The 14,111-nt window shown below is 37.2% G+C and overlaps 1 long non-coding RNA gene across 1 annotated transcript; it reads left to right on the top strand.

Moving 5' to 3' along the window:
- The first annotated feature begins 1,558 nt into the window (after positions 1–1,558).
- On the top strand, positions 1,559–10,179 carry LOC113469157. Its single transcript, XR_003392671.1, has 3 exons — positions 1,559–1,769; positions 6,512–7,261; positions 9,951–10,179. It is a non-coding gene; the product is annotated as an uncharacterized LOC113469157 (long non-coding RNA).
- The last annotated feature ends 3,932 nt before the right edge of the window (positions 10,180–14,111 follow it).

Below are 14,111 nucleotides of genomic sequence, written 5' to 3'. Positions count from 1 at the left end.
TTACACCGGAAAACACTCTTTTTATTTGGAGGAAAAAACACGTTTTTATGTTTGGAGTGCTGGAGAGGTGCCGGTGAAAAATAATGATGTTTTTTTTCGTAAAAACAAACAAAACTTCGAGATTGAAATATTTTGTTAAAAAACAATGAGACTTGAGCGCGGAAAATAAATAATATAATGTAAAAAATACTTGGGTAGTTGGCATGGTACAATGCAAATTTTTTCGCAGAATACCTACCTATAAATTAATGGTCTTGTGATTAAGAATACGACAGTTTATTGAGTATCAAATTAAAATGACCAAGTGGCACGGACGTAAAATCTTAACACCTACTTGTTTTCTGATACCATCATGGAAAACTTACCTAGCCAATAGATTGTATAAAAAAGGTAGAAGGCATTGAGGCATTTTCCTATAAATTAATGGTCTTGTGATTAAGAATACGAGTTTATTGAGTATCAAATTAAAATGCCCAAGTGGCACGGACGTAAAATTTTAACACCTACTTGTTTTCTGATACCATCATGGAAAACTTACCTAGCCAATAGATTGTATAAAAAAGGTAGAAGGCATTGAGGCATTTCAATAAAGTAAAAAAATAGGTACCCACCTCATAGGGAAATATGCTTTTCATAGGGGGTTCAAAATTGTGTTTTGGAAACCACTGAAAGTTGTATAACGCTCAAGAGATTATACGACTAGCATAAGAAGTGGGACAGAATGAAGTTTTGAAAGAACTTTGTCACCGTATGTAACATACAACCCATATCCTTGCTCTCTCTTCCCCTCCCCAAAACCTATTTTTATCTCCTCCATTCCATCTCCTCCCACTCCCTAACCTTCATCCCCTCCTTACAACCCATAAATATCCTTGCTCTCTCTTCCCCTCCCCAAAACCTATTTTTATCTCCTCCATTCCATCTCCTCCCACTCCCTAACCTTCATCCCCTCCCCCTTCTTCTTTGTCTCTTTTTCTTCCTCTTCTCCTCCTTCTCCTCATTCTACTTTTGGAAAAGAGGAGAGAGCGACGTCTCTCTTCCCCAAAACCTACTTTTATCTCCTCCATTCTATAACTTACTCTCACTCCCTAACCTTCTCCTCCTCCTTCTCCTTCTCCTCCTGTAACGAAGTGGATCCGCGATGGCCGACTCACATTGTTTTGGCTGCACTGATTTTGCTTCTCTCCTATCCATAACATCGATACCTCCATGACAAATCTTTGTGCTCGTTGTATTATGGTTATTGGGAGACCAGTGTCGTGGAACGTATATGGTTCTGAATTTCCCCTTTTAGAAATTTTAATCACTTCTCTTTGATTTTCCCTTGCCAAATCTTTATTGGTGAGTTGGGTTTTCCATCAGTGAGAAGTTTGCAAATCACTAAATCTTGATTCTTCGGTTTAATTTCATCTGAAGAGGCAAGTTCCCCTTTTAGAAATTTTAATCACTTCTCTTTGATTTTCCCTTGCCAAATATTTATTGGTGAGTTGGGTTTTCCATCAGTGAGAAGTTTGCAAATCACTAAATCTTGATTCTTCGGTTTAATTTCATCTGAAGAGGCAATTATTGAATTTAACAGTTCGAGTTCCACCTAATCTCCGACACTGATCTCAAGATCAGAAAGCACCTCAAAAATCTTGTCTCGAACTTTGAACTTTCTTTTCTGTTCAGACGTCAAAGGTCAAACCAAACGCTTCACATTTTTATTTCTTCGCCATTTCCAAGATCCCAGCCGTTTTCCACAAAGGAGTTCTTCATAGCCTGTAAAGGTGAGTTTGATTCGTTTGTCTTCAAATAATTATTTTCCCTTTCCAAATGGTGGTTCTTTTGAGATATCCTGAAAGTGTGAAAGTATCAACTTTCAGTGAAATTGGGTTGGAATTCATGGGACCTTGAAACCACATGGTCTCTTCTCTTCATTGTAACTAATTCGGGTGAATTTGTTGCAGGCTTCTTGCGTATGGATTATCATTCTGTCAAAATGCACAACCCAATATGCACAACCCAAACTGGGCTAAGTCCAGTTGGGACAGCCAGCAACAACATTTCCTACTCTCCAAGATGGGTTAACAATCATGCTGACTAGCTGGGTGGCATGTGCCCCAAATGTCACCTAGTGGTTGATTTCTTGTGCTGATGTCTTTTCTTTCTCGTCCTATCTGTTCTAATAAAACCAAAAAACTAAAATAAATACATCATAAGTATTATATCTCTTGAGTTTTACTGCTCTCTGGTGAAAAGTTTTATATCGGGGGTTTTATTTGTAAAGCATTTGATATTCAAAGATTTTCTGTGGAAAGATTTTGTATTCAAAGGTTTTCCAATTCAAACATTGTGAGGGTCGATGCTGGGTTTTCAAGATGGTCGCAGACGCCTTCTTTTCAGTGGGTTTGTATTATGATAAGTTTAATATAGGTAGGTAAATAGATGGGTATTCTTAGTCACTAGCTAACCTCAACCCTTACTTTCACACCCTTAGTGCATCCTGATATTCAATAAGGCTCTTCTGGATCAGAATCTTCTAACTTCGCTTCGGTATGACTTCGCTTACCTAAACTGTCAAATTCGCCTAAATTTGAGTCCCATGGAACTGCGGCCTTTAACACCGCCCACCGCCCCTCACAAACATAATTTAAAATTTAAATCTCAACATGATGCTGTGTCTCGCAAAGCTACGCGCAACTACCGAGTCATAGGGTAAAACCCCCAATCGCCGACACCTGTTGTAATCGTGGACACCCTACTCGTATTTCTTTAATAATAAGAAATCTGCGTGGTTGTGTCAAATATTCTCACGTGATGTTATTTAACACCATATATCACATTTCCAAATGCTATTTGCCGTCAATTGAATCTCCCACATTTACCGAGTAGGTAATGCCTTCCATCTATGAAAGTATCAACCCTGTTCTACCAAATGCATCTCTCCTTACTAATGAACATGTTGCATTTCTCCGATGGAACAAATCGATAGTTAGGGTGTTCCTGTTGCTATTTAGTTAGATATGGGAGCTGCTGAACTGTAATGTGAGTTTACAAGATTGAGGAATATTGGGACCATGATACAGACAAGGTATAAGTATTGGGATTCTTTTCTTGCGCACCCTGTATGTGCATAGGACATATTACAGTCCAATGTATGTCTGGACGTTACATAGTTTATTTGTTTCCAAGTGCAGTGCATATCTCTCTGGGTATTTTTATGTATTTATCTTGAAAATTTATTGCACAGAACTTGCGGCATTTTCTACAGGGTGTCCTTGCCAATCAGCAGACCTGCTAATTGCTCTGAGGCGTTGCTCCAAATTGGACGTAAAAAGTGTCTGAAAAGAGCTGTCATACAACTGCTTTTAAGTAAGTACCTGAAACGCTTAGATATTGATGCCTACTGAGTATAATGCCAGCCACTTACACAGGCGGTCAAGACGGCCAGAAAGTTGGAACGTGTATGGCGGAAGAAGCTTCATACCCAGGTCTCTCAGACGTCTCTGATCAAAATCCTTTTCTGGCAAAGATGTTCAGACCTAGGTCTGTCAGACAGTCTGAGTGTGAGTGCGTAAGATACCATGATTGCAAAAAACGGGCTGTGAAAACTTATAGCTTGTCCTGGGTGCAATAGTCCTACATACTGGACTCCGCACACAGAAATTTCGGCAGGAAAGACCCCCATTTCAATGTTATTATGTAAATGTATAGCTTGTCCTATCAAAGACATCAGGTGCAAGTACCCAGAAGTCTTGCCAGAACCACCCAGTAGATTTGTCTGAAAAATTATTGTAACTTTAGTATTATTATTATTATTATTATTATTATTATTATTATTATTATTATTATTATTATTATTATTATTATTATTATTATTATTATTATTATTATTATTATTATTATTATTATTATTATTATTATTATTATTATTATTATTATTATTATTATTATTATTATTATTATTATTATTATTATTATTATTATTATTATTATTATTATTATTATTATTATTATTATTATTATTATTATTATTATTATTATTATTATTATTATTATTATTATTATTATTATTATTATTATTATTATTATTATTATTATTATTATTATTATTATTATTATTATTATTATTATTATTATTATTATTATTATTATTATTATTATTATTATTATTATTATTATTATTATTATTATTATTATTATTATTATTATTATTATTATTATTATTATTATTATTATTATTATTATTATTATTATTATTATTATTATTATTATTATTATTATTATTATTATTATTATTATTATTATTATTATTATTATTATTATTATTATTATTATTATTATTATTATTATTATTATTATTATTATTATTATTTTTTGTAAGTAGAAAGATTTTATAATAAAATTATCAAATGGTTGCAACTGCTCCAAATGGTCGAGTCCTATGTAAAAAGTTGGGAAAAATCCAAATCTGAGGTCAAAACTCCGAAAAAAAATAACTGTAAAAGGTCAAAAATTTAATTTTTATTTTCCGTTCTAATGGCAGAGTTCAAATGTGTGACGTCAGACTTTACGGAGTTGTTTTTTTCGTCCGTTAGATAGCGCTACTATGCAAGCGCGCTAGCGGAGGAGCAGAAAGAACTTCGCAGAAACGTATATGCGCACAAACACCTTAATGCGTTGCCTGCGAGGGAGCTAGATCATACAGTTTTATTTATAACTTCCTACCTAAGGAAGTGGATACCTACGTTCTACAACACATTTCTCTAGCTACAGAACGTAACAGAATGCAATTTTGTGACGTCACCCTGTTGTTAGATCCCCCGGTGTATTGACAAGTGAAATATATCATTGTTCTTCTTCCAGGATCACATTTCCATATATTATTATGCTTTTTATTAGGTTTGCTCAAAACGAGACGAAACAGCAGAAAGAATAGGAAGCATTCCCTGAATTCCTGAGGGATTTGGAATTGTTATTAAAAAGTTTCACGAAGAAAAATAAGAAAATGAAGGAAGTTGACATATTCTTTTTGCTCTTTTTTTACAACAATGGAGGACAACAAGTTTTGAGACTTTTCTTTTGCGTTCAGTTTACCTACCCTCTTCACTTGAAAGTTTGATTTTGAGATTATTTACTATTCCGTCAACATATCTACCTTGGTAGGATGGTAGGTATGTAGGAATCTTCCCAAAAGAATCCTTACTTTGCCTAACTTAGTTACGTATTGATATAGGTACCATGCACTTAAGGTATTAGGTACCTACTTATTACCATTGTATATTTTGATTAACTGTTCTCAGTTCTTCACTGAACTGTTACGGAGATTTCACTGAGAAAAGGTTAGAATGTTCTTGACCTAGTTTGTTCAATTATACCTACGAATCTATAGAAAACTCCTTTAGAAAGAACGGTAAAGAATTTGTGGACGTATTATAATCATCACACAAATACGTTTCCATGCAAAACCTCACTCTGTGGTTAAAGTGCCCCTAATGCAATAAAATTTAAAATCTGCATTTGAATTCCGCAAGTGCTGAGGATTTTTCCGGATAGGAACAAGAAGGTTTTCAGCAGTTTTATTTGAAAAGAAAATGGATTTTCCTCTTTTCTTTCGTTCGTACATAGGTACATAAATTTAGAATATGATTGTACCTTATTTATTTTGTTGGCAACACTAGCTATCACTTACAACTCCAATATTAGATACTATTGGTGATGTTGCTTCAATATGTACACATACTTGGAAAATGAAATGAACCTTGGAACCGCTTTCGCAAAACTTCAATGGAAAATGCAAATTCTTTTACATCCACGCATATCTAAGAACGGAAATTTCCACCCCAGCCAGGATTTGAACCCAACACCTCCGAGAGTATAATGCCAGCCACTTACACAGGCGGTCAAGACGGCCAGAAAGTCGGAACAAGTATGGCAAAAGAAGCTTTATACCCAGGTCTCTCAGACGTCTCTGATCAGAATCCTTTTCCGGCAAAGATGTTCAGACCTAGGTCTGTCAGACAGTCTGAGTGTAAGTGCGTAAGATACCATGATTGCAAAAAACGGGCTGTGAAAACTTATAGCTTGTCCTGGGTGCAATAGTCCTACATACTGGACTCCGCACACAGAAATTTCGGCAGTGATTAATATTGGCAGGTGTTTATCAATATTTAATTAATTGATAAAGTTGTTTTATTGACATTTTTTAGCTATTTATTTAAAAGAAGGAGGAGCGTCAACGGCAAAATAGATCAGTGTCGATATCATATTTGGTCCATTTTAGTTGCCGACACAGTTCTTTATCTTTAGGACTCTATTGTGCATAGGTACCTATTTAATCTTTTTGTGTGTTTTTTTTCTATACTTCTTCCCATTGCTCTTTTAAATAATTTTCCCTTTCCAAATGGTGGTTCTTTTGAGATATCCTGAAAGTATCAACTTTCAGTGAAATTGGGTTGGAATTCATGGGACCTTGAAACCACATGGTCTCTTCTCTTCATTGTAACTGATTCGGGTGAATTTGTTGCAGGCTTCTTGCGTATGGATTATCATTCTGTCAAAATGCACAACCCAAACTGGGCTAAGTCCAGTTGGGACAGCCAGCAACAATATTTCCTGCTCTCCAAGATGGGTTAACAATCATGCTGACTAGCTGGGTGGCATGTGCCCCAAATGTCACCTAGTGGTTGATTTCTTGTGCTGATGTCTCCGTCAAATATTCTCACGTGATGCTATTTAACACCATATATCAGATTTCCAATTGCTATTTGCCGTCAATTGAATCTCCCACATTTACCGAGTAATGCCTTCCATCTATGAAAGTATCAACCCTGTTCTACCAAATGGATCTCTCCTGACTAATGAAGATGATGCATTTCTCTGATGGAACAAATAGATAGTTAGGGTGTTCCTGTTGCTATTTAGTTAGATGTGGGGGCTGCTGAACTGTAATGTGAGTTTACAAGATTGAGGTATATTGGGACCATGATACAGACAAGGTATAAGTATTGGGATTCTTTTCTTGCACACCCTGTATGTGCATAGGACATATTACAGTCCAATGTATGTCTGGACGTTACATAGTTTATTTGTTTCCAAGTGCAGTGCATATCTCTCTGGGTATTTTTATGTATTTATCTTGAAAATTTATTGCACAGAACTTGCGGCATTTTCTACAGGGTGTCCTTGCCAATCAGCAGACCTGCTAATTGCTCTGAGGCGTTGCTCCAAATTGGACGTAAAAAGTGTCTGAAAAGAGCTGTCATACAACTGCTTTTAAGTAAGTACCTGAAACGCTTAGATATTGATGCCTACAGAGTATAATGCCAGCCACTTACACAGGCGGTCAAGACGGCCAGAAAGTCGGAACAAGTATGGCAAAAGAAGCTTTATACCCAGGTCTCTCAGACGTCTCTGATCAGAATCCTTTTCCGGCAAAGATGTTCAGACCTAGGTCTGTCAGACAGTCTGAGTGTAAGTGCGTAAGATACCATGATTGCAAAAAACGGGCTGTGAAAACTTATAGCTTGTCCTGGGTGCAATAGTCCTACATACTGGACTCCGCACACAGAAATTTCGGCAGGAAAGACCCCCATTTCAATGTTATTATGTAAATGTATAGCTTGTCCTATGTCCTATCAAAGACATTAGGTGCAAGTACCCAGAAGTCTTGCCAGAACCACCCAGTAGATTTGTCTGAAAAATTATTGTAACTTTAGTATTATTATTATTATTATTATTATTATTATTATTATTATTATTATTATTATTTTTTGCCATAAAATGGAAATAATTACGAGCTTCTCTTGTTTTGTTCCTTTCTTCTCACTTTTCTCGAATTTATAACTGTAGAAGTGGTAGGTATGCAAATAACTATACCTTTAATATAGTTTTAGAAGACCTACTCACTAGTAAGTACCTACCTGATGGGTAGAGATACCAAGGTTACGTACATAGGTACATAAATTTAGAATATGATTGTACCTTATTTATTTTGTTGGCAACACTAGCTATCACTTACAACTCCAATATTAGATACTGTTGGTGATGTTGCTTCAATACGTACACATACTTGGAAAATAAAATGAACCTTGGAACCGCTTTCGCAAAACATCAATGGAAAATGCAAATTCTTTTACATCCACGCATATCTAAGAACGGAAATTTCCACCCCAGCCAGGATTTGAACCCAACACCTCCGGGTTGAAAGTTAGTGCTCTCGGCCACAGAGGTGGGCAAAATCCCATTACCAGTGTCAGTTTACATCAATTCCCATTGTTCAACCATCTTCCATTGTCCCACCATAACGTCAGCTTTGTCCCACATTTTTCGAATGTGTTCCAAATATTTTCGAAAGCTATACCCTTGGCGTAGAAAGCAAAAGACATTGAATAGCATTAGCATAAGCAGAAAATACTCCGACACCCATAAACAGACCCTAATAAAGAGAGTATTTTATCTCTCGACAAATAATAACCACAATATCGTTTTTTTTTTTTTTTTTTTTTTTTTTTTTTTTTTTTTTACACAAAAATGAAAATATTTTGGGATCGAACGACACAAAAAGTAGCTAATAGAAAAAAGGAAACTAGGTACGTAAAAAAGAAGAATAAAAGATATATTCCCTACAAGTAACAAAAAAAAAACTTTTTATTTTTATCTTTTTCCGAAGTCAATAATAGTAAAAATTTATCTAATGCAATATTCATGTTCTTTCTAAATGACATTGCCAAAGAACATTATTTATAGGACCCCATTATGGTGGTCTCACTCAGATTGCATAATCCGAAAATATGAAGGCGTTCCCTAGTCCGTACTCTTTCTCGAACCTCATATCTCACATCTTTGTTCTCGTCTTTTACCATTCTATACGTCTCCTACCTCACATTTCTCACCACTCAGTTCGTCTCCTACCTCATATTTCTCACCTCTCACTTCGTCTCCTACCTCATATTCCACACCTCTCACTTCGTCTCCTACCTCGCCCGAACCTCATATCTCACATCTTTGTTCTCGTCTTTTACCATTCTATACGTCTCCTGCCTCACATTTCTCACCCCTCAGTTCGTCTCCTACCTCATATTTCTCACCTCTCACTTCGTCTCCTACCTCATATTCCACACCTCTCACTTCGTCTCCTACCTCGCATTTCACACCTCACACTTCGTCTCCTACATCACATTTCCCACCTCACACTTCGCCTCCTACCTCACACATCACACCTCTAACTTCGTCTCACACTATCTACTACCTACCTGCACTTCTCATACTATACATATCTACTACCTACAATTATAGCATATATTATGGCAGACACGGTGTGCTTATTATAGATTATTATTTTATAGATTTAGTAGTTTAGTTTAGTACGTAGTTTTAACATTGTACCACATACAATTGTACTTATATTTGTACAAATGAAATTGATTGATTGAACCTTCTCTGATCTTGAAAATTAAAGAAGATTTTTCACCTTTCTGATGTATAACGAGTCTACTAATCATTTTCCAGAAATCAGCACAAAGTCGCCAACTCATTAACCGGCTTGAATTTTATCCTGAACGGATAATATTCGTTCTCGGAACGGCTGGCTTTGTCCTATCCCGTCTTCCTTCTCTCTTAGATCCCGGGACCTTCTCTCTTAGATCCCGGGATAAGGCCTTAGCAGTTACAGCTCCCTCTATCAAACCTCTTGAAAAATAAATAAATGAAAAAAAAAAAAAAAAATCAGTAGCTTGATCTACTACCTACCTGCACATCTCATACTATACATATCTACTACCTACGATTATAGCATATATTATGGCAGACACGGTGGGCTTATTACAGATTAGATTATTATATTATAGATTTAGTTTTAGTTTAGTTTAGTACGTAGTCTTAACATTGTACCACATACAATTGTATGTTTGTACAAATAAAATTGATTGATTGAACCTTCTCTTTTTTTTTTTTTTTTTTTCCGTTAGGCGCTTTAACACTATTGTGTCGTTCGCGCCGACCCCTGTTTGTGACTAGATCTTAGTGTAGATGCCAATGGCCTTCATGTACATTAGTGTCGAATCAATATTGGCAGGGTTGTTGTCAAGGGCTGGTGGTGAGGGGAGGGAGGAGCGTGATTGGAGGTGAGTGGGGCAATTGAAAATGTGGTCCACGGTTAGGGTATCACCGCACCCGCAGGTGGGTCGAGGGTCTCTCTTGAATCCTGGACGGATAATATTCGTTCTCGGAACGGCTGGCTTTGTCCTATCCCGTCTTCCTTCTCTCTTAGATTCCGGGACGATAAGGCCTTACAGTTACAGCTCCCTCTATCAAACCTCTTGAAAAAAAAAAATAAAAAAAAAAAAAAATCAACTTAGAATAAAATTCCACACCCTCCTGTTTGCCCAGGTAAGAAAGTGAATTCTAGATAAAATCCTAAATACTCATTCTCTCTCCTCTTGATTAGATGAAATCCTAAAGTCCTTTTCTATCTCATCTTGTTTCACAGGCGGAATCCTGGCTTCTGAACCGGGAAGAGCGGCAGTTGATGGACTTTGGCCGCCGATATCACCGCTCTCTAGCGCTCAAATTCACCGTCAACAAGCTCCACTTTCTGGCGCCTGACGACAAGATCAACCTGACGTGTCAGGCGGTCATACCAAACTATGAAGAACCTCTGGTGAAGACGAAACTAGTGAGCAACCTGCATAAGAGTCATGGCTATGTGGCTGCCCAGGGAAGTCATTACAAGGGAGACGCTATGAGTGGTAAGTTGGCCTGATGATGGTTGTAATATAACGTTGATATTCAGGTCGATTCTCTTTGAAGGATGAATTTGTTTTTCCAATAAGAGAAACTTGGGTTGATTTTCAGGTCAATCCTCTTTAAGGGATCAGTTTATTTTTTCCTTGGGTAAATTTGTATTGAAGATTTTTAATGGTCGATTTTGGTAAGTAAAATTTGGAGCATTTTTTTATCTTTTATTTTGTGGTTTTAAAGGTCCACCGAAACAGTTTACCTCAATTTGGTGGAATCGGCTATCTGCAACGTGTTCTACCCCCCCACCCCCAAATTCAGGACCCAGTTGTATTTATATCTCAAAGTACAAGGCAATGAATCAACCAGACATCAGGACTACAAAAAAGCCAAAAATAGAGCAAGTGTAGGTAGAAATGGAAAGGGGTCAGTTAGGGATAGGGGATACCTAAATACAAGAGAATGTAGGTAGGTACATAAGAAAGTCAGGTTTCTTTCGCCTAAGGGATAACGAGTGTGAGAGAGATAAGGGGGGGAAAGAGAGAGAGAAAAACAATTTTCAAAATTGGAACATCAGGGATGAGAAAACGAAGAAGACAGAAGAAAGAGAGCAGAAAAGAAAGTAAATCTAACAAACCCCTAAACGCCAGAATGAGGATGAGAGGGAGAGATAAAGGAAAAAGATAGACAGAAAAATATCTGATGCGAACATCACACGACTTTCCTTATCCTCTTGAAGGATGCTTATTTGTTCTTCTTCTATTGTAGGGTGTTCTTCTTTTGTAACTTTTACAATATCTCTAACCGTTTAGTCAGTATAGCTGAAAACCGCCAAAAATTGGTCGAAATACGCCAAAAAGCGGCCAAAATGCCGCCAAACGTTGCACCGATTTTAACCAAAAGTGTCGTGTCGCATCCTTGTCACATTTGACAGGTGCATTTCAAGTCTCTTGCTCTTACTGTTCTCAGTTTTCGAACCATCAGTAAAACACAAAACGGAATCAGAGTATTTGTTGGAAACAAGATCATGGAAGTGCTGTTGGAATACCGTGGGAGGAATATTATCTTTATTATCTAAATGCAAAGAAAAATCAATCAAAGGTACTTGAAAGGACCATGGAGCTCTAGGTCTCGTGAATGGCACAAATTCACTGTCTGTTATAAGGGGAAGGAAATCTGGCATATCTTTCATACGAACACACAAAGGCTTAGGCTTATTTGGGGGGAAATCATTAACATTAGGATTTGTAAGATACAATTCTTTATGAGCAGGATTAGAAGGGCAGCTACCCATTTTGGAAACATACCTCATGATGATTTTATCTCGTCTTATTGAACCTTCTCTGATCTTGAAAATTAAAGAAGATTTTTCACGTTTCTGATGTATAACTAATCTACTAATCATTTTCCAGAAATCAGCACAAAGTCGCCAACTCATTAACCGGCTTGAATTTTATCCTGGACGGATAATATTCGTTCTCGGAACGGCTGGCTTTGTCCTATCCCGTCTTCCTTCTCTCTTAGATTCCGGGACGATAAGGCCTTACAGTTACAGCTCCCTCTATCAAACCTCTTGAAAAAAAAAAATAAAAAAAAAAAAAAATCAACTTAGAATAAAATTCCACACCCTCCTGTTTGCCCAGGTAAGAAAGTGAATTCTAGATAAAATCCTAAATACTCATTCTCTCTCCTCTTGATTAGATGAAATCCTAAAGTCCTTTTCTATCTCATCTTGTTTCACAGGCGGAATCCTGGCTTCTGAACCGGGAAGAGCGGCAGTTGATGGACTTTGGCCGCCGATATCACCGCTCTCTAGCGCTCAAATTCACCGTCAACAAGCTCCACTTTCTGGCGCCTGACGACAAGATCAACCTGACGTGTCAGGCGGTCATACCAAACTATGAAGAACCTCTGGTGAAGACGAAACTAGTGAGCAACCTGCATAAGAGTCATGGCTATGTGGCTGCCCAGGGGAGTCATTACAAGGGAGACGCTGAGAGTGGTGAGTACCTAATGAGTCAATGAGGTTTGCAAAGATGAGGGTTCTTGTAAAACGTTGATTTTCAGGTCAAGTCTCTTTAAGGGATGAGTTTATTTTTTCCTTGGGTAGATTTGTATTGAAGATTTTTTTGATGGTCGATTTTAGTAAGTAAAATTTGGAGCATTTTTTTATCTTTTATTTTGTGGTTTTAAAGGTCCACCGAAACAGTTTACCTCAATTTGGTGGAATCGGCTATCTGCAACGTGTTCTACCCCCCCACCCCCAAATTCAGGACCCAGTTGTATTTATATCTCAAAGTACAAGGCAATGAATCAACCAGACATCAGGACTACAAAAAAGCCAAAAATAGAGCAAGTGTAGGTAGAAATGGAAAGGGGTCAGTTAGGGATAGGGGATACCTAAATACAAGAGAATGTAGGTAGGTACATAAGAAAGTCAGGTTTCTTTCGCCTAAGGGATAACGAGTGTGAGAGAGATAAGGGGGGGGGAAGGGAAAGAGAGAGAGAAAAACAATTTTCATAATTGGAACATCAGGGATGAGAAAACGAAGAAGACAGAAGAAAGAGAGCAGAAAAGAAAGTAAATCAAACAAACCCCTAAACGCCAGAATGAGGATGAGAGGGAGAGATAAAGGGAAAAGATAGACAGAAAAAAAATCTGGTGTGAACATCACACGACTTTCCTTATCCTATTGAAAGATGCTTATTTGGGTGTTCTTCTATTGTAACTTTTACAATATCTCTAACCGTTTAGTCAGTATAGCTGAAAACCGGCAAAAAGTGGTCGAAATACGCCAAAAAGCGGCAAAAATGCCGCCAAGCGTTGCACCGATTTTAACCAAAAGTGTCGTGTCGCATCCTTGTCACATTTGACAGGTGCATTTCAAGTCTCTTGCTCTTACTGTTCTCGAGATATTTCGTTTACAGACAGAAGGACAGACACACACACGGACCAATGGCTGAAACTTTGGATTTAGGCTCTAGGGACCTCAAAACGTGTTTTGGCACTAAAATCTGACCATCGAAAATTTGACCCGATTACATTACTTTCCTTCCTATAGGATAAGGAAAGTAAAAAAGAAAGAAAAAATCAGCTGGTCTTGAAAAATGGGGGATACAAACTCTTGGGGGTTAGTAAACAATACAGAGTCCAAATTTACCTCCTACAGGATAAGGAAAGTAAAAAGAGTAGGTATGAGAGAAAAATGGATAGGTAGAGAAAGAAAGGGGGAGGAAGAAAAGTAAAGGGAGAGAAGAGGGATAAAAAAGGAGAGAAAATGTCGAATGTTCGAGAGTAGGTATGAGAGAAGAATGGATAGGTAGAGAAAGAAAGGGGGAGGAAGAAAAGTAAAGGGAGAGAAGAGGGATAAAAAAGGAGAGAAAATGTCGAA

The sequence above is a fragment of the Diaphorina citri genome, unplaced genomic scaffold (assembly GCF_000475195.1).
Source record: "Diaphorina citri unplaced genomic scaffold, Diaci psyllid genome assembly version 1.1 scaffold3, whole genome shotgun sequence".
Taxonomy (NCBI): Eukaryota; Metazoa; Arthropoda; class Insecta; order Hemiptera; family Psyllidae; genus Diaphorina; species Diaphorina citri.
Note: the sequence above shows the minus strand (reverse complement) of the source record. Positions and strands in the feature narration are given on the sequence as shown.